A 20,073-nucleotide genomic window follows, 5' to 3' on the forward strand; every position below is an offset into this window, starting at 1 on the left:
GCCATTTGTAATACTCTTGTGACACACATGTATAAATTACAATTGTAGCAGCTCTCCTGATCAATATACCTTATGATAAAAACATTGCTCGTGCTGCATAAGTCTGTATTTAACAATGCGATAGAGTAAAAAAGAGCAAGAAATACATACCTGAATCCTAAATATTTCATCTTTGACTAAAAATGTATACTAGGACTGTCGCTTATAAACATACATTACAGGGGTCTGTGGTGGAAGTGGTTGTGGTCGGTTGTGGTTCGTGTCTGCTGATGACATATAGTATGTGATAAAACCTTAGGGCATCATTAGGAAATGCTCATGAGGAAAAGCTCTTGAATAGATCATATTACCTTCTTTTATTATTTTTCCAATGCAATATAAACGAACTGATGACTATCAGCGGTCAAACAGAGTCATAGGAACACTTATTTTAAAATAATTAAATCAGAGAACTTCTTTGTAGAAAAAAATCAGATTCACAGCAAAATCACATTATCTCGGTCTTTCTGAATTACATGACATTTTTTTATTCACCCTATGCTCAACTTTAACCTTTAGTGATTCTAAGTAAACAGTGTAATGAAAGAATATAGATAGGATATTTGCTTGAAGACTACTTAAAATCTATAATTAAATATATTTTCATTAACATGCCTCAACATTTTTTTAAAAAAATAATATAAAAATGGACCTTTTATTCTTTGTTTTCCCCTAAATTTAGGTTCTTTGTCTTTAAATTCTACACAGTTCATATAGTAACCTCCTGAATAGTATCGTTACAGTCCACTGGTATTCTGAATAACTTTTGTAGGTATAGGTGGATTTAAATTTAAATCTTAGACTGGCAAAACCCCAGTTCAAGAAGAAATATTGATTCTGTTGTTTTGGATTTTTTTTTAATACTTAACTAGGGTTTTCTCAAATTTCTTTAAGTATGAATTAAAATGTGTGTCCTATTTACTCAGAAACATTGGGAAATTTAGCTGCAGATGTAAACACATACTTCAAATGTGTGTATGTCATTTGCTGACTTCAGAACTTGTGTCATTATTAAAAAAGGAATAAAGACATAGATGGACATTCAGCCTGCCTATATATGACATCTAACGTTCTGTAGACTATACAAATATGTGTACTTCTTGTAATTAAAAAGACTTTTATGGTATCAAAAACATCTAAGTAATAATCTGACTTTGCACACTGTTGTAAAATCAAACTATCCAGAATAATAAAATTCTGCAAGTGGACACAGCATAGAAAGAAGGCATTGGTGTACAGCGACAACTGATCTGTAGTAATAAAACTAAAGATTGTGTTCTGCTACCATAACATGTTGAGTGGCATTATTCTTTCAAGAGTGGTGTAGCTGAAAGTAGATCAAATATGGATGATGATTTAACATTTCTTAATATAAAAACATAGTGATCTATAATTTTCCCTAAGGGCAAAAACCATAATGACCATCAAAGAATTAACATTTCTATTTGGTGGACCTATACAATGACTACTTAACTCACAATGTGTTTTAATAGCATAGGAATTGTGGTTTCATGACACAGGAATTTTACATTACATATCTAAATACAAAATAAGGTTGCAATTTTATTTTTATTTAGATAATATAAATTATTTTTTGTGTTTAAGTGGCCCAGCAGAAATTTTCTCCTTTTTATATAGTGTAGAGAGAAAAGAAAATATAATGATCATGTTTGATATTATTATGGATAAATCTGTGTAACTACAGGTTTAAATCTGTCAGTCCTGCACTAATGAGACAAAAGACTGTTTGCAGTGAAGATGCTGTTAAAAGCAAAATGAGTGCTTGCAATGGTCTTTTAGCTCTAATTGTATTGTGCTGACATTTGGTGTAATTATCTGCAGTTGAGTATAATTTTATCTTTCATGCCACTCAAAGAAATTCTGGAGTAAGTTGAGGTAGCTATCTGTTTTCAAATGAGTTTGATCACTTTATTTTACCCCAGTCTCAGAATTTAGTTACACAGGTCTGAAAACCGGTATTTATCATAATCTGCTTCGTTTGTTCAGTCCCCATGCGGCAATACCAATTAGAATTTTATCAAAGTCATCCTTACAGCAATAATGATAATCCTTTAGCATCTATCTGGATTAGGTCTCTGTTTTATTCTACTAATGAATACTCTAGAGGGGTCTGGGCAATTTTGCAGAACAAATTAACCTTAGAGCATAGCCATTTAAAGTGTTCATTATACTGGACACCTGCAAAGTGTACTGGGCTTAAATGCAATTTAATAGACCCTTCTAGGCCTGTTTTCAAGTATCCTGAAGAGAATATGAATAAGATTAGATTTAAGTTATAACAGTTAGAAAGTTTTTTTCTAACATTGTCAATAAATATAAGATGTGCTGTATATGAAATATCGGTTTTGGAGTACATCAAACAACATCATGTAATTGCTGCTTTTGAAATTTAAAACTAAAAGTTTCAAAACACTGAAATCTCGAATGAATTTGTCTCTTCAATTCCACCTTTGTGTATAGCACGCTCAAAATGAATGTCTTACATGTGATACATTTTGTTTCTTATTCAGAGACTCCTATTATTGCAAAAATATATTAACTGTAATTCTGAAATAAGTCTATAATGGAAAGAGACTAGGGAAGAGAGAGCAGAAGCACAGAGGGAAATGGAGAAGCTAATTTGTATTCTCTGTTTTCAACTATTCGTATCCCCAAGCCTCTCTAAATTAAAAAAAAAAAAAGAGTCAGTCACTTCATTATCTCATTATGCTACAATTATAACATACTCCAGTGCCAAGGCCCAAGAGTGATTCATTTACATTGTTCATCAATCTAAACTTTTGCCTCTAGAACTAAATGCAAACCCAATCTGAACACATAAGACACTGCTTGCATGGCTATTAGTGTCATTCTAATTCAACAGGCAAATAATTTGGTCTTTATTAACAGTCATAAGAGTAACATAAATAGACTTTATATTTTAATATTGTAAGTCAGCTTCTAAAACCATGAACAGCTTTTTTTCAGACATGACCAAATTGTGGTTCTTCCAAGCTTGCTGACAACATTACATTGCCGGAAGACTTGCTGCATCTTTGGGTGGAATGACACAGAAGATGCAAGCAAAACCCAAAAGCAACCAGCTCTGCATATCTTCTTAATTTATTTCATAGCACAAAAACTTAAGCAGAAATGTAAGTATATATTTAGGTGTGGAAGCATATAAGTAAAATTAAGCCAGTAGGTGTTTTCCTCATTGAAATCTCAAATAAACTGCTGTGGTAGAAGGCAGTGACAAAACTGAAAGCAGTTAGGTTAGGTTTTCTAAATTCAGAAGGCACTGGTTGGCAAACTGTACAATGTCAGGACTGAATTTCTGAAAAAACTACTTATACAGTTATTCTAAAAACTGTTGGCATTTTTGCTTAGGCCTGTGATCTCACAAAGTTTTTCTTCACTGTTAACAAATTCTCAATCTTTTGTTCATATGAACAATATGAATTTTCCCTGTGTTCTCTTTCTGGTTTTTTAATGTGCTACATATTTTAAAGTATATTTGAGCTATGAGTTGATATCTATTAATCTATGTTTACCATTTACAGGGGTTTTTTATCAATACATTCTAAAAGATTGTTTGCATCCTCTGCTGCTGCTGAAATCATGAGACTGTTCTTTGGTGTCCCCAGTTCATAGTGATGCACCAGCCGGTATTCTGCAAAGCAAAAACGTACAGAAATCTATTGCTAAGTAGATCTGGAGTTTCAGTCAAGATTATCCTTATCTGTAAGTCTTTCTTGTGACTAATGTAATATACATGTAAAGTCCTAATATAGGCACAGCTGAGTTAGCTCAGGTACTGTGGCATGCAAATTAGATTAGTATGAAGATGAGACAGCAGTGACATGGTTGTGAGTGCTGCGTAGATGTGTCACAGGGAGACTTAGAGTGGGGTTACAGCAAGAAAAGAACCACATCACTCAGTGACATAATCTGAAATTTATTTACTAAGCAGGGTGGGTTTAGTGGGTGGATAGCATTGCCCATTATAATGTTTCTGGTATAAGATTTCTATTCTATAACAGTCACACACAACTTGCCAAGGCTCATGCCTTTCCAGCCTGGTTTAGACAGCCACTGTAGACCCAAGGAAATAGTGTCTTACTGCTCAAGGTGTTTGAGGCCTGGCTAGTAACCCGGCCCCTACATGTTGTCCACACTGCAGCTGGATGTCCATGCATGGAGCCCTTTTCCTCCCACCCCCTGGGTGTTATTGTCTTAAAATTCCTTTTAAAATTTCTAAATCTAAAATTTCTTTTAAAATTAGGTTGTCAGCATAAGCCACCAATGGTCTTGCTAGTCTTATAGCTCAGCCAATTTCTTTGGCTTTCCCTGTACCTAAAGCCAACTAGTTGCTGTTTTCCAAGATATTATCACCTTCCGGTTTCCTATCCCAAATATGCTATAAAGATGTTAAGTCCTGTGTTTCTATGCTTTTCCAGCTCATACCAGAGTACAGTGTGCCTTTATAGTTAGAAAAGGGCAGACATGGTCCTAGCCTCATTTTATTGCATGATGCTTTCAGGAAGTTTTTAGTCCATAACAAATCATACAACAAAGATATAATCAAAAATGGAAAGCAATTGAACCCATCCTTATACCATCTACATATTTTCTATAATAGAAATGGTCTCCTACATGTGCAGAGAGGAATTTGTAAAAAAAACCGCTATGGGTCTCTTCCTCTTTCTAGGAAAATTGTTATGATTTTGTCCTATTCAAGCAGGAGAGCTACTGTTTCAGGGCCACATCATCACATCACAACTGTCTGAAAATAAAACTGAAAATTTTACCTAAGGTTTGACACAATATTTGAATTTGTCCAGGCTAGGGTTGTACTGCTGTTGGCTGTTTTTATTTCCATGAAATTAAAATTACCGTCATTTCCATTTTATTTTGACCAAACCATCTTTCCTACTTTTTCAGTTTAGAAACACTTTTAAAACAAAAGAAAACAAAAACCACATTGCTTTCCTAGCTGCACATAATACTTTAAAATAAATTTCTTACGAATTAGATTCCATTAAAGTAATGTAGAAATCTGGCTAATAACATTCTAAAGGTACTAAGTATCCAGGTTCTGATTTTCTGAGGAGTAAGTAATTAGTGGGAAGTCAGCTACTATCTCTTCCTTGGCTCTGGTCTTAGTACACACTAGAAATACATAAGACCTACTCAGGAAATTAGTATAGTATCTACAATAACAGTACAAAATTAGGCATATCTCACTTTCACACTTCCTTTTCTTTCTCTTTACACCAGATATTCTGTCATTTCTCTTCTGCAAGGGTCATCAGGGCATGGATTGTTACCTTTAACAATTTTTCCTGAGCTTGAAGATATTCCATAACATGTGCAATAGATCCAGGATGGTACTTTCATGGAATACAATGCCTTAATGCCTTTAAGTGACAGTAGAACTTGCCCAGTTCCCACTGTTTATCTAGGTGGCAAATCAGTTCTTTTTTCTCCTCATTTTAAACACAGTTTACTCATTAACACTGGGCTATGCTTTGAATGTAAATCTTTATTCTCCAGTACAACCAATTTTAAAAAAACCCAGGTCATTTTGGAAGGACTTATACTGATATTCTGTGGACTGATTTTTGTGGTCCCAATTTGGGACACGGTAAAAGAGACTAGCTTTCAACTGGTGGACACTGAGTATGGAATTCAAGTTCCTAAATACAGACTACCTGAGATGTGCTAGGGTATCTGAAATCAGGCTCATGGCTCATGTATCACACAAGACCTACAAGATAACCATACCTTTTCTAAGGTAACAGATAGAGGCCTGATGGATCTGGAACATCTCAAGTTGCCCTAGTTACCTGTGCTTAGGCAGCTTACTGCCATACTCAGATGGTCTGAAAAGCTGGTGGTTGGCAACTGTCTTGAGCTGAATCAAAAATGAGTTGTAAGAGATCATGGCTAATAACTTCTGAGTATTCAGAGCAGAGGTTTTACTTGGTTTCTATTTTTCTGTAAATAAAAAGATTAAAGATAAAAATCACAGAAAATGTGTCTTTGTTATGAATATTCTGGAACAGTATTTCTTTCAAGTTTCTTCACTTACACCTTGAGTTTTCTTAGACACTCTGCAGGTACAGTGCTAAGATCCTCTGTTACTGCATTTCACCAGTAACTCATTAAATAATCCCATCTGCCTGAAGCAGTAACTAGTACAGGAATGAAATGATTATCCATTGTTGCCTGATTTGTGCTTCCTCTATATCTAATGAATTTAAACACACTTGGTGTAAAATATCACCGTAACATTAAGTAGCTCTCATTTAAATATGTTCATATAGTATTTACAATTCAAACTAACATGTTCCGTGATATAAAATCTGGTCACTTAATGCAGCATGGAGAAGCAATTTGAACTAAAATGAGAAGAAAAAAAAAAAACCAACTTGTTGATTTTATGCTGACTTGAAGGTACAGAGGATTGGTTATGAATGAGAACATACTTGCTACCAGTCTAAGTTATTTCACATGGTGCATACACAGTGGTGGTGTGCCTAAAGTGCAGGCAAAATTACCATTGAAATCACACAGCAAAAATAGACAATTAGGCTGTAACTTTATGCCTACAATACTGAGAAGTCTAGATTCTCAGAAACAGCACAAGATAAATGTCGCCTCAGTCACCTAACTTGCACTTGCATGAGACTTAAGTGAGTTTATTCAGGCATTAGATTGCAAGTTCATTCCAGAGGCCAGTCTGAAAGTCCAAGCCTTTTTTTTTTTTTGGCATTTTACTTCCTAGTAGAAAAAAAATAATTAATCTTCTTAGAGCACAGAGTACTTGGTTATGCTCACTTAAGTTCTTGGTTTACACACTGGATGGGGCCAGCTCCAGCCACGTCCTCCTACCGGCTTCTACATGCAGTTTATGATCCAGCAAGCATCACTCTGTATCTATCCAAAGATGACTTTTAGGAGGAACAATGAAAGTAATTGTCCACATCTCTAGGCTGAAGGGTGGAAACGAGTAATTCCACTGCAGCAGTGCAAATCAAGTGCAGTAGCAATGCACATCCGGCAATGCCCAAGTCCAAGAAACAAGAGATGCATATCTGACCTCTGTAGGACAAGAGTGAGGTGCGGAAGAAAACTGGTCATTACCTTGCACTACTATTACTGTTGTTCCAGTTGAATGAATACTTCAACAAGATTTCAAAATAATATACAATATAGTGAGTTGCCATTTAATAACACAGAGCTACGCAGTTAACCATAGCCTGTATTCAATATAACAGCAGCTAAAGTTGGGATGAAATGTTTTGATAAACCCCAGTAAATGAAACTGTACAAAATACTTACTGGAGCATAGATGTAAAAGGAATACAAGAGACTTGTTCATCTCCTGGCAGAACACTATAGAGGAACTCAAGAGGAAAAGATTTAGGTATCAGTAAAATGCCTGACACATCCAGACACATCAGAAAACTTGCCAAACACTCCTAGGACAAATTCCTGGAAAACACGGCAGAAGCAAGACCAGAAACTAAGCACCAGCACAGACATCACTATTTTTTATTCCAAGGGCAAGGAGCTTGCCTCTGATCTGTCCCCCTCTAGCATATTTATTAAACTACTAATAGTAATAAAAACACTCTAAAACAAAATCAACCCACCATGTACAGTGCTCCAGAAGATGAGCAAACAAGCAACAGGTGAATGTAAATAGTCTTTTAGGTCAGTATTTCACTGGAAGATTTTCAGATCCTGCCATGATTAACAGTGGAATAGGCTACCCAGGGGGAAAAAAAAAAACACACACTAATTGTAAATTTTGTTCTGAAGATGATTCTTTGGGTGACTCATAAAGTCCAAGAGAATCTACATGTTTGTGTGTCTGTCTGTCTGTCTATCTAATGGGAAACCTTTATCTCCATCTTAATTTGGACTGAGAGGTTCTGAGTGTTTGTTGTCACATCGGTTCAAGTGTTACGTAGCTGTAGGAGTATTCCGTAGCAGGGTAAAAAGAAAATGTTCCCAACAAGCTACACAACATTACATTGCTTTTCTGCACTTACCTATGAAACTTTTACTAAATAATCTTTCCAATATTATTCCAGACTTATAATTACATTTTGGTCAATGTTGTAAGCAGCGCCTGAAAACAGTCATCTACATTTTCTTATCTCTGGTTTTGGTTTTAGTTAATTTATATAGTAGCTGATGTGCTCTTGGAGTCAGAATTACATTTCTCACCAAAACACACACTCTTCAAAGTTATATTTAATATACAAGAGGACTTTGTAAATCCTCAGACACAATAAAACCATGAAGTTGTGAAGAACTTAAAAATTTAATGAAAACAGTCTATCATCTAGCACACTCCTAGGTAATATTATTTATTTGCTGCACACTCCATTTTCAGCACATAAATAGTATTCAAAAGATGGGGTAGATAAATGCTTTATTTATAAGATAACACTTTGGCTTTCAGCAGCTGCCTTCCTTATATTGTACTCTGAAGATGGTGGAAACAGTAATGTTACAGCATGAATAAAATGTTTCTGCAGAGAAGTTTGAATAACGTTTTTTCTGCTAAAGAATGGTACACATGTGATAGTATTACTTCCAGAAAATGAACTTGCACCAGTTGAATTTCAGACACCAATCTTCTCCACAAAAGAGAGGGAAGGGGAAAATTTAATATGTGTTTTCATTGTATGCATAGAAAAACAGACAAAGGGGAGCCAAGACAAGGCCATTAAAATTACACATTGAAAAATATGCATTATTTCCACAATCATATTTTGCAGAAAACCCTGGATTAAACTAGTTTGGCACTGCCTGGATTAAACTAGTTTGGCACTGCCAGAATCTGGTGTTTAGTGCCAGCGTCAGTGGCTGTCTCAGTCCAGCACAACTGCTGTTTCCATTTCTTTTAAGTTTCATGTGTATTAGTGTGAGGTGCTTTATAGTTCTTCCTTTCTGCTTTCCTCAGATTGTCATCTTTTTGGTCACTACACTGCACACATTTGTGGCTTGACGTGGTCAATTGCAGTTGACATTTCTAGTCGCCTAGGGTTAGCTGAGTATTAATTAAAACATTATACTAGACTATTATAATTTTTCTTCTTCATTGTAATGGATCTTATGCTATTTTTAAAATTCTGCTTCTTTCAGATGGAAATAAATCCTAATCATACATTCCTAAGCAGGAATAGCAGGTTAAATTAGCAATATTAGTGCCACTTAATGAAGTCCCTACATTAATCTCCCCTCTCCAACCCTTATTATTAGATTACCCTTTATTTTTAAAATTCTCAGAATGTGAAAGATAAAACAGAACACCAAATTAATTGTTTGTGATATACACTGCACATCAATTTTCAAAACACCTAAAGCTAACATCTATATAGAAATAGCTTTTGGAAATCTAAGTCTGATTAAAACCCTAACTGATCATTCAATGCACTCAGAAGACACATGGAATAGCTGTTATTTCTTGCCAGCTCATGACTCTCATTACTGTCCAACATATTCTTCCAATAAAATTCACATGTTAAAAAGTAGATTTGCTATGAAAAGTCACTACTCAATGATTGTACATTCTGATATATCCCACTAATTCCCTTGCCATATCAGGTCAAGATAATGCTTGCTTATCTTCCTGACAATAATTAGATTTAATTGCTTATTGCCTCAGTTACAAGACCAAACCAGCTGAGAGCTAGTATGGGAACTTATTCCATCTGATACCTCAGTACCCTTACTGTGCAGATGTGGAAACAGAGGAAACGTTCTTACATGTGTCAGTGATGTCATGATTTGAAGAGATTGGGTCAAATCCCCTTAACTTTATGTCAGTATAGTCTGAATTTTATCATTATTAATGAAATTCCGTTACCCTGTAAAAAAGTCAGTTGCAAGAAAGATGTCTGACAGGTCTAGGTAGGTCAAGAGTTGAGGTAGACTATTACACTGTATGTCTAGCTTGCAAGAGATAAACATGTATTGCTTTTTATGTTCTGATTTACTGGAAATCTCTTAGAGCAAAAATCCTAGATCCCCTAAGACATTATATCATTCCTGGAATGAAAACAGACTTTAAATGCCTTTTGGTACAGAAGGCAAAAGGAGATATTATGGGACCTGGGACTATGGAGTCTTTAGAACCTGCAGTATTCCACCCTCAGAAAATCTATGGTTTTATTCACACACATTTATGTGCATGGACATTCTTGTACCCATGTTCTTACAAAGCATAGGTACTAACAACATGGGATTCACTATCTTGCAAATACAACAAGATTTACTAGCATCACCAAATTATAAAACGGGGGAAATATCATTGATGACCCTTGCTTTGAATAATTAATTCCTACTGCTATGGAATTCACTGCAAAATCTCCGCTTCAGCAGATTACACCACCATTTTCTTAAAAATAAGGATCTTGGTAAGACTTCAATTGTGACTGCTTCGCAGGCACTGCCTTCAAACTAAGTTATCAAGTGCTATGTTTGTGAATTAGCTGTAGAACAAAGCCATGTACCCTGCTTAGCAGAGAACACAAAATTGTTTAAGAATTATCTAATTCAGGTTGAAACAATTTTTTCATTAGCAATCTGTATAACATGAATGGAAGAAAAGATGTCTGACTTCAAACCAGATTTTCTGCAATAAAAATATTGTGAGTTACTTTTGTTTTTGCAAAATGTTATGAAAATTGTATTCCTCTGAAATTCCCACTGAAACAGATCTTAGCTTAGCACTTCTCTGCTATACAGCTCAGCTGTCAATGGTTACTATTTAGAACTGCAAGTATTACTTCAGAAATAACCTAGTGTGCTAGTAGTCATCTTTACAGATTTTTCACCTAATCTCATCTGCTCAACAAGCTATGGTTTTTCTAGCAGTTCTAATAAATTTTGCAACACCCCCTCACAAAAACCCACAAAATTATTATTTAAATGCCAGCTTCCTGCAGTACTAGTTCAAGTTTTGAGATTCTGCTTTTACTGTGTTATTTTCTGAACTAGCAAAAAGGGTAGCTCAGAATTATTTTTTTTTCTAATGAAAAATAAGTTACTTATAATTTAAATTCTTTTTATGAATACAAAGAATTAATATTTACTATTTCTCCTGATTCTAAATTTTGTATATATCTGAGTTAGTACTTACGTTTAAAAATTTCCAACTTTCAAGAGATATTAGTAATTTAAAAAAATTAGCTTTACTAACTGACAGTAATGTTTTCAATTTCTAGTATAAAAATAAGTTTGCGTTCATTCTGGTTGCCACGACAACAATATGGATTAGTTGTCATCCCACAGAATATTCTTGGAGCCTTTCATCATTTTGCAGTTTGAGTTTACTTGATAGAAAGGGTCAGTATTTTGAATTCCTGAGTTCCTTAATTTGTTTTTGAAAAGACTATTTTTATATCCTCTTGGGAAAATGTAGTTTGATGGGAAGAACCTAGTGAAAAATGAAGACAATTTGTGACACATACCCCATACGCAGTAATGTTCTGTTCTTAAAAAGCTGAGTTCTAGCAATCTGGTGTAATTATCGCTGTATCTTTTCAATCAGTGGCAAAAGAGGCACATTCAGTGTCATACACATTTTAATCAGATTTGTTAGAGAAGTTGTACTTTAAGCATGGTAATGATCACCTCCTTAATTGAAGCAGCCAGAAACAGAACAGGACATAAACATCAAAAGAAGTGCTCATTAAAATTTGACAATAAAAAAAAAAGGCAACCAAAACTGGCATGAGTCTCTAAAACTTCAAGATTTAAAATTATATATAATTTAAGAGGCTTCAATAGATTAATTTAGAAAATAATGTTACTTTACTTACTGTTACTTTCAGTGTGCTTATTCTGTACTCCTAAGGCCATATTTTTTACTGTATTAGTATTAAGAAACTTTAAATTCCAGAAGTAGATCCACAAAGGTGTTGACACCACAATGGTGGTGTTAGAAACTGTGCAGAACATCCTGTATGTTTAAGGGCCCAATATTTTACATGAAAGTTTTAAGCAGCACAGTGGGGATTTACAACAGATTCCATCTTGAACTGGTCAACAGAAAATCAGAAAGTAGAATGGGCCTGAAACCCTATACCTTTCATGGTCTATAAACTTATTTCTGAGCTGTAAGAAGAGTTTATTGGCAGACTTGGACTGCTAGTTTGAGATCTTCTTCTCAGGTTAGATGTGTAACTTCTTCCTTTTCTAAAATGACAAGAGCCTCTCCCTTTCTTTTAATACTGTTGGTGGTTGTGCCATTGTCTTTTTATATATCACCTCAGAGATTAGACCAGTGAACCAAGAAGTAAGAAACCTGGATTTGGTACAATCATTAGCTTTTGAGAATTTTTACTTATTGTTCTCAAATCCTTGAAGAGGATTTAGTCTACTTATGGTGCCTTCTCCCTTGTGCTGCTGAACTCTACCATACTGGGATATACTTCAAGACTTAAGAGATGGGGAGGAGAAAAAGTATGGGGATGAAAGAGCCTAGAGGTCTGAGGCACAGACCTGGCAGAACAGATCCTCTGGCTCCAGCTCTGTCAAGGCTGTTTTATATATTTCCTTTAATAACTGCTTAATGTCAATTGCATTATCTGAAGCTTCTGTTCTCATGGATAGTTTCCAAACATAACAGCGTTTTCACAGTGCTTGGAAATCAGATAAAAAATGTCAGCATTACTTTTTAGCTGGAACAATAAGGAATATATGTAGTGAATATATTAAAAAAAAAAAAAAGGCAAGGCAAGGCCACGCATGGGGAGAAGTTGCTGGGGCAGCCAACAGTACCACAGCCTCTACCTGCCTGGAAGTATTTTTTCCCAAAGCAATCATATGTCTTCTATATTTCAACTGATAGACTACTTTTAGAGCCTTAAACCTCTTCCTTATTGGCCATGTTAGTTACATACTTTTTGCACAGTTCATATACCACATTTTACAACTGAGTTAGTATGAATGTAAGAAACCCCCCATAGTCTATTTAAGATTTATTTTCCTCCAAGACCACCTTCTCCATCACACTACAGCTATGCTTATAACTGCTGATGCAACTTTTGATCCTAATCTATGAAACAACCTTGGGGCAATCAATCTGAATTGAAAAAAGTGGTCTGAGGTGCTGTAGATAGATATGCAGTACCTGTTGGAAGTGAACATCTCATTTCCAGCATACACCTATTTAAAGATAGAATTTTAGAAAAGTTGTTACTGTGGTACAATCAATCTTGATGTATGAGCACAGTTTAGCTAAATGATTCTCTCACAGAACTGGAGCTGGGGCCATTAGCTGAACTTGAGCTACAAATGTGGCACTTCACATATTAGTTAAAAGAATTACAACAAAATAATGTTTTAGGCAATTAATTTTTTACTCTCTACTCTACATCACCAAGATTTCCACAATTTAAAAACCATTTGTTGGCATGGAAACATCAGCTTAATTAAAAATGGATTAAACTAATTAACCTAAAACATATCACACTATGGAGTGTTTGATTTAGAATACATTAGAGGAAACAGAACATTTTTCATTATAATTTTTTGCCTTTTATGTATTGAAAATGTTTTGCTTCCATCAGAATTTACATGCTTGATCTTCAGGCTATCTCCCAAAGGTAAGGATACTGTTGGCAAGTAATGTTAAACGTTCCTGTTTCAGCAGAGGTGGACTCTGTGTGTATATGTATTGCCTATCCCTCACTATAGGTTTGCTTTCTAATTGTTCATTGGACACCACCATGTGCCATTTCATCTTCTTTCCCAGCAGCAAATTTTATTTCATATTTGATGTGCTGACACATCAGAGACCAGTTGGGTTAAACAGAAAATGAAGATATAAAGTAGCAAAGTGATCCATACTCTTCTGCAAATTTGTTAAATTACAATATGACAGAAGAAAATCACAAGTATTTAGCTAAATACCTTCCCTGGAGAAAGGAGCATTAAAGATTCAGAGCTTTTTTCCCATAGCCACCTTCTCTCCCTATATGCTATATGCTAAATCATCTTCCGCTTGTATTAGGGTCAATAAGCACTTGTTTCTCATGTATAATTTCCTTTTCATTTGAATGGCTTTGGATAGTAGCCACAGTTTTCAGACAAAATATTAAAAATTTCATCAGTGTCTGACATTACATCAAAGATTACATCAGCACTACTTCATGGATCTACATATATTACTTAGTGTAATTCTGGCTGGATTCTTAATTACTCACTATTAACTTCAATAGGAAGGTCATCTCTTAATGCAGTTTGCAACCTAAGCTTCATGAAAACAGACTCTCTCTCTAAAAGGGCAAAAGAATAATGACTTGGTGGTCAGGGTGAGAAATTGGAGTACAGGGTCAGATTTGTGAGTTTTGGGGTTTTTTTTACTATTGAAAATAAATTAAAAACAAAGGGTGCTTGCAGATTTTTTTCCTAATATGAAGCAACAGCTCTTTGTAATAGAAATCTTGTAATCCAACAAGCAGCTGCTGCTTCATTCAAACGCAGTGCTCAGATAATGTCAAAATGTCATATCTATGGCATGCAGCATGACTACAATGTGGAGTAAAAAACCCAAATATCTCAATACTGCTTGAATTCTTAGATTTCGCTCCTCATTTCTCCTTACTCTTCTTATTCCCAGCTGGGGGCTGAAGGAGATAGAAGACTGAAATCCCATTTTTAAAATATAAATATTGCAGTACTCTCTTGGGTGGTTATAGATGCTTGTCCTGAAACACTAGGGTTTCATTTCTTGCAGGATGTGACAGATCTATTTTATTGAGGAACTCAGTGTCAACCTTGCCATTCAGCCCTTAATATGGCACATAGTGAATGTTGCTATGCCTAGCAGGTGGCCTGAGGGTTCCCTGTCAGCATTTTTGTCATGCACTGCAGGAACAGTAAAACCATTCATACAATTCTGAGAACTCCACACTTTAATATTGCTCTGAGTTTCCACTTAGAATATAAATATCAGTGACCTTTCAGAAAACTTTTTATTTTAAAAATACCTCTTTTGCATGACTGCTTGGTGAAGTGACATCCACACTCAAAATGATTTAAAGCTACTGGTTTCTCTTTGCTAGTATGAGGCTTGTGTCTAGAGCACCATAATAATGCGTTAGGGTCAGAAATAATACACAGGTTCAGTTGCATAGCATAAGAAATTGACAAAGAAACACATAGGAAAAGCCAGTGTGCCTGAGCCTTAGCGTGGTTCAGATGAACCTTCCAACAAGAAGAGAAGAGATCTCATACTCAATACTAAAAAACTTAAAGAGTTGAAAAAAAGTTATAGACACTTACCAGGCATTTTATCCTCAGCTGAAATCCTAATTGTGGCCCACGAGGAAATGCTGAAAGCTTCTGAGCCTCTGCTTTGAAAGGAAACCCCAAACTCTGAAAAAGGCTCCATTCCAGTTATTAAGAGTTAGGGCAAAATATACATGCCTATGTGACCTAAAACTATGGCTGTGATTTTAACCTGAGAAGTATATAGGACCAGAAGCAAAAAAAAAAAAACAATTTAAGCATCTAAGGGTATAGATAGTAATTTAGCAGGGTTTCATAAACATCTTGCTCAATCCCTGTAAAAAGAAGGCCAAAACTGCAGGTATCATTTGGGTCAAAGTTAGTGTTATTGATAAGATATTTTCTTTAGACAAAACCTACTAATGGTCTTGAGGTGGGGAAAAGAAGCACAGTTACTGCAAGTGCAAAATTAAATTGGCTAGATGGGAGTATTCTATAATTGTCAAGGGTGGGAGTGTAGTACATTGAAGTCACACACTTCTCTAACAGGAAAACCTGGGAAGCATATTGTCTCCTACAGATTTGTTTCTCACATTTTTTCTTTCAGTGCTAAGTATTTGGGCACGATATCTTATTTGGGCCAGGTGAACATTTCAGTCAGCTATTACTCTGATTCACAAAAAGAGTGTTCTGAAAAGGCATTTGTCTTAGATCAGATTTGACAACTATAAATGAAAATAAAAGGTGGGGTTAATATTCCCATTCTCAGAAAATTTTAACAATCTTCTGAGAGTATTAATCCAAAGATTAAGGAAAACAAACTCTGGTCCCCATGAAGACGCAAACTTCCAATACCATCCATGGCAGTATAGTTTAATTCTCAGTCACTTAGCTACAGACAGGAAACAGAACACAACAAACTTGAAATTGCATTATTAATCTGTAGAATCTGGTCAGAATCTGGATATAACGCACGTTGCTCTTTTTGGGGTGAATAATTTGCAAAGACAACAACAAGGAGAAGACAGAATTTTGCCAGAAGCTCATTATCTGATGTCAAAGCAAATTTTAGGTTTTATATCTGTGGCTGATAATATTCCAGCTTTTGCTGAAAAGGCTGCATTTTCTACTGCAGTGTGCCTCTAATAAAATGTCATTGTGCAGAAGGGAGAGAAACCTGCTTGCAGTCTCTTTTTTTAAGGGATCAGACTGTTTTTAAAATAAGTTTAAAACACAAGGCTGCACACTGATTTTTTTTGTTTGGGTTTTTTGTTTTTCATTTTCCAGCTTGCTTGTCTATTTTCTTCTTGTATATTTGTTTTGTGCCCACACCTGTGGTGGTTGTACACATTCATATTTTTGAGAAAGACAACGAGGCCATCAAAAATATACTAAGGCAACAGTAAATGTTCACATAACACTCATACTGGCTTTGTTATTTGCTGACTTATCACAGAAAGGTTGGGGTTGGAAGGGACCTCTGGAGATCATCTTGTCCAACCCCCCTGCTTGAGCAGGCACACCCAGAGCAGGGGGCACAGGAACACGTCCAGGTGGGTTTTGAATGTCTCCAGGGAAGGAGACTCCACAGCCTCCCTGGGTAGCTGTCGTGGTTTAGCCGGCAGCTCAGCCCCACACAGCCGCTCGCTCACTCCCCCACCGGTAGATGGGGAAGGGAATCAGAAGGGTAACGCTTGTGGGTTGGGATAAGAACAGTTTAATAATTAAAATTAAAAGAAACAACAGCAGAAATGCAATGGAAAGTAGAACAACAAGAGGCGCAAAGCCCCGGGGGAGGGGGGGAAGGGAACGAACCGCCAGAACAAACCGCACGCTCTGCAGCCACTCACCGCCCTCCGAGCCGGTGCCGCGCCACTCCCGAGCCGCTACCTGCCTCCCCTTAATATACGGCTCATGGTGTCACGTGGTATGGAATGAACCTGCCATTGGCCAGTCAGTGTCAGTGACCCCCACCACGGCCCCGCCCCTCCCAGCCCCCCACCACGCGGCAGAGGGCGGGAAGCTGGAAAGGTAGCCGACCCCCACAGTAAGGAGAATTAACCCCTTCTCAGCCAAAACCAGCACAGCAGCCTGTTACAGTGCTCTGGCACCTCACAGGAAAGAAGTTTTTTTCATGTTTAGGTGGAGTTCCTGTGATCCAACTTGTGCCCATTGCCCCTTGTCCTGTCATTGGGCACTATTGAAGAGTCCAGTCCCATCCTCTTGACACCCACCCTTCAGATATTTACAAGTATTTACAAGATCTCCCCTCAGTCTTCTCTTCTCCACGCTGAACAAATACAAGTCTCTAAGCTTTTCCTCATAAGGGAGATGCTTCAGTCCCCTGATCATCTTGGTAGCTCTCCACTGGACTCTCTCCAGTAGTTCCCTGTCCTTCTTAAACTGGGGGCCCAGAACTGGACACAGTACTCCAGATGTGACCTCACTAGGGCCGAGTAGAGGGGGAGGATAAACTCCCTCGACCTCCTGGCCACACTCCTTTTTATGCAAACCCAGGATATCATTGGCCTCCTTGGCCACAAGGGCACAGTGCTGGCTCAGGATCAACCTGCTGTCCACCGACACTCCCAGCACTCAACAGAGCTGCTTTCTATTATATTAGCCCCCAGCCTGTACTAATTCATGGGGTTGTTCCTCCCCAGGGGCAGGACCTTGCATTTGCTTTTGTTGAATTTCATGAGGTTCCCCTTGGCCCAGCTCTCCAGCCTGTCCAGGTCTCGTTGGATGGCAGCACAGCCTTCTGGTGTATCAGCCACTCCTCCCAGCTTGGTATGATCAGTGAACTTGCTGAGGTTTCACTCTATCCCATCATCCAGGTCTTTGATAAACATGTTGAACAGGACTGGACCCAGTGCAGACCCCTGGGGAGCACCACTAGTGACAGGCCTCCATCCAGACTCTGCCCCATTGATCACAACCCTCTGAGTTCTGTTGTTGAGCCAGTTCTCTATCCACCTCACTGTCCTCTCATCTAACCCACACTTCTTAAGCTTACCTATGAGGATGTTATGGGAGATAGTGTCTTATATCAGAGACTTATATCTGACCATTATTCTTCAGTTCTGTCCCCACCATAACTTTACATTGTTTTGACTTCAGTAGCATTATGCAAAATTCGCAAAGATCTGAGAGAAAAAAATTTATTGTCTGTTCAAGGAATATTAAAAGAAACACTTACTATAAAAATGTAATAACTGCATGCTCCAAAAATTGAAATAATGCATATATTTCATAAGTAGAACTGAACTTTAATAGAATTTATGTTATTAAAATTGATGAAGATTTATGATGTAAAGGAGGACAGGTAGATATTTCTGTTTCTCCTGTGATATAATTCACAGGTTACTAAAATTAATAAGCAATAACTTTAGAAGGATAAAATGATCTCTCTACAATTCACTCTAAAGCTTTAGTATTCAGTCAGTATGATGCCCATACAGTGATTTGGCAATACACACTATGTAGTCTGGAGTTCTAAAGCACATCTGTTTTTCGTGGCTTCTTGACGATTTACATTCTGCTACTGATTTTTGCTAAGTAGTTTAATAACTGCAAAATGGCACTACAGTCACATACTCCTTTTTCCTCTCTATTTGTGCTTTCAAGGGGAAAATTAATCAGACACAGGAATAAGTGTTTAGGAAACTGAGTCTTTATCTACATTATCAGTGTTCCACGAATGGAGCAAACCTGCAGAGTGAAGCAGCAAAATTTCCTTGTATTTTGGAGTATTCTTATTTTCCAGTTGAGCTAGGAGGACAGTTTTCCTCAAAGTACATAGAACAACATTGCTTTTGCCAGTGGCAACTACTATACAGCCTAGTGATGGACAAAAAAGAAGCACCTTAAAATTGTAGATGCATGAACATATGAATAATAGATAAAATCAGGGAGATTATTTTCCAATAACTCCTTTGGGAGCAATGCAGAATTTCTTAACATGCTGCACTATGCAAAACCCTAAGGCAGAGGAAGAGATATATGCTGAGTTCCTCTTTATGGGATGCAGACAGGTCACCATATCTGAGACTGGATTCAAATATAAGCTTCTTGTTCTGTATATTCCACATCACCCCATATCACCCCGATATTTTCCATATTATCTGAAAGAATAAGGGAGCAGGAAGAGGATAGTCCATACACATTGCTGAATACAGAGGCAGCCTTGTATTGCCCTGGAATGTACTAGGCAGAAACAAAATTTCAGACTTTTCCACAATCCACTGTGCATTCAGCACAGTGGGTCTTGTCCTGGCCTGTTTTGGTACAATATGCACTCTACAGTTATACTTACTGAATTTTTGAAAAATAATATTCTACATAAGTTATTACTGTACCTTTAAAATCAAAAGTAGATGAGATAATTAACTTGACTGCCACGTCTACAACTTTTTTAATCCAGTTTATTCAAGATAGCTTCTTTTTAATTAGTTCTTGGCAGACACTGCAGCTTTGATAGTAATTCTAAGCCTTATTCCAGTGAAGTGTTTCAGCAAGTTTCTATATCTTAAAGCCGCAGTATAAAACTTGCAGCAAAATCCATTGTCCTGGTTCTGTAAAACTATCTCTGGCAGCTAATCCACTAAAGATGAGGATCATGCATATGTGCAGAGTTATGCAGGATCATGCTTAGAACTGTAGGTAATAATTGCGGGTATTGAGATGCTTGTTACATTACTACTTTGGTTTTAGCTACAACCCAGAGTTCTAAAGAATAGAAAACATACAAAAGTCGATTGCTCAGTGTGTATA

The sequence above is a fragment of the Phalacrocorax aristotelis genome, chromosome 4, assembly GCF_949628215.1.
Source record: "Phalacrocorax aristotelis chromosome 4, bGulAri2.1, whole genome shotgun sequence".
Classification (NCBI taxonomy): Eukaryota; Metazoa; Chordata; class Aves; order Suliformes; family Phalacrocoracidae; genus Phalacrocorax; species Phalacrocorax aristotelis.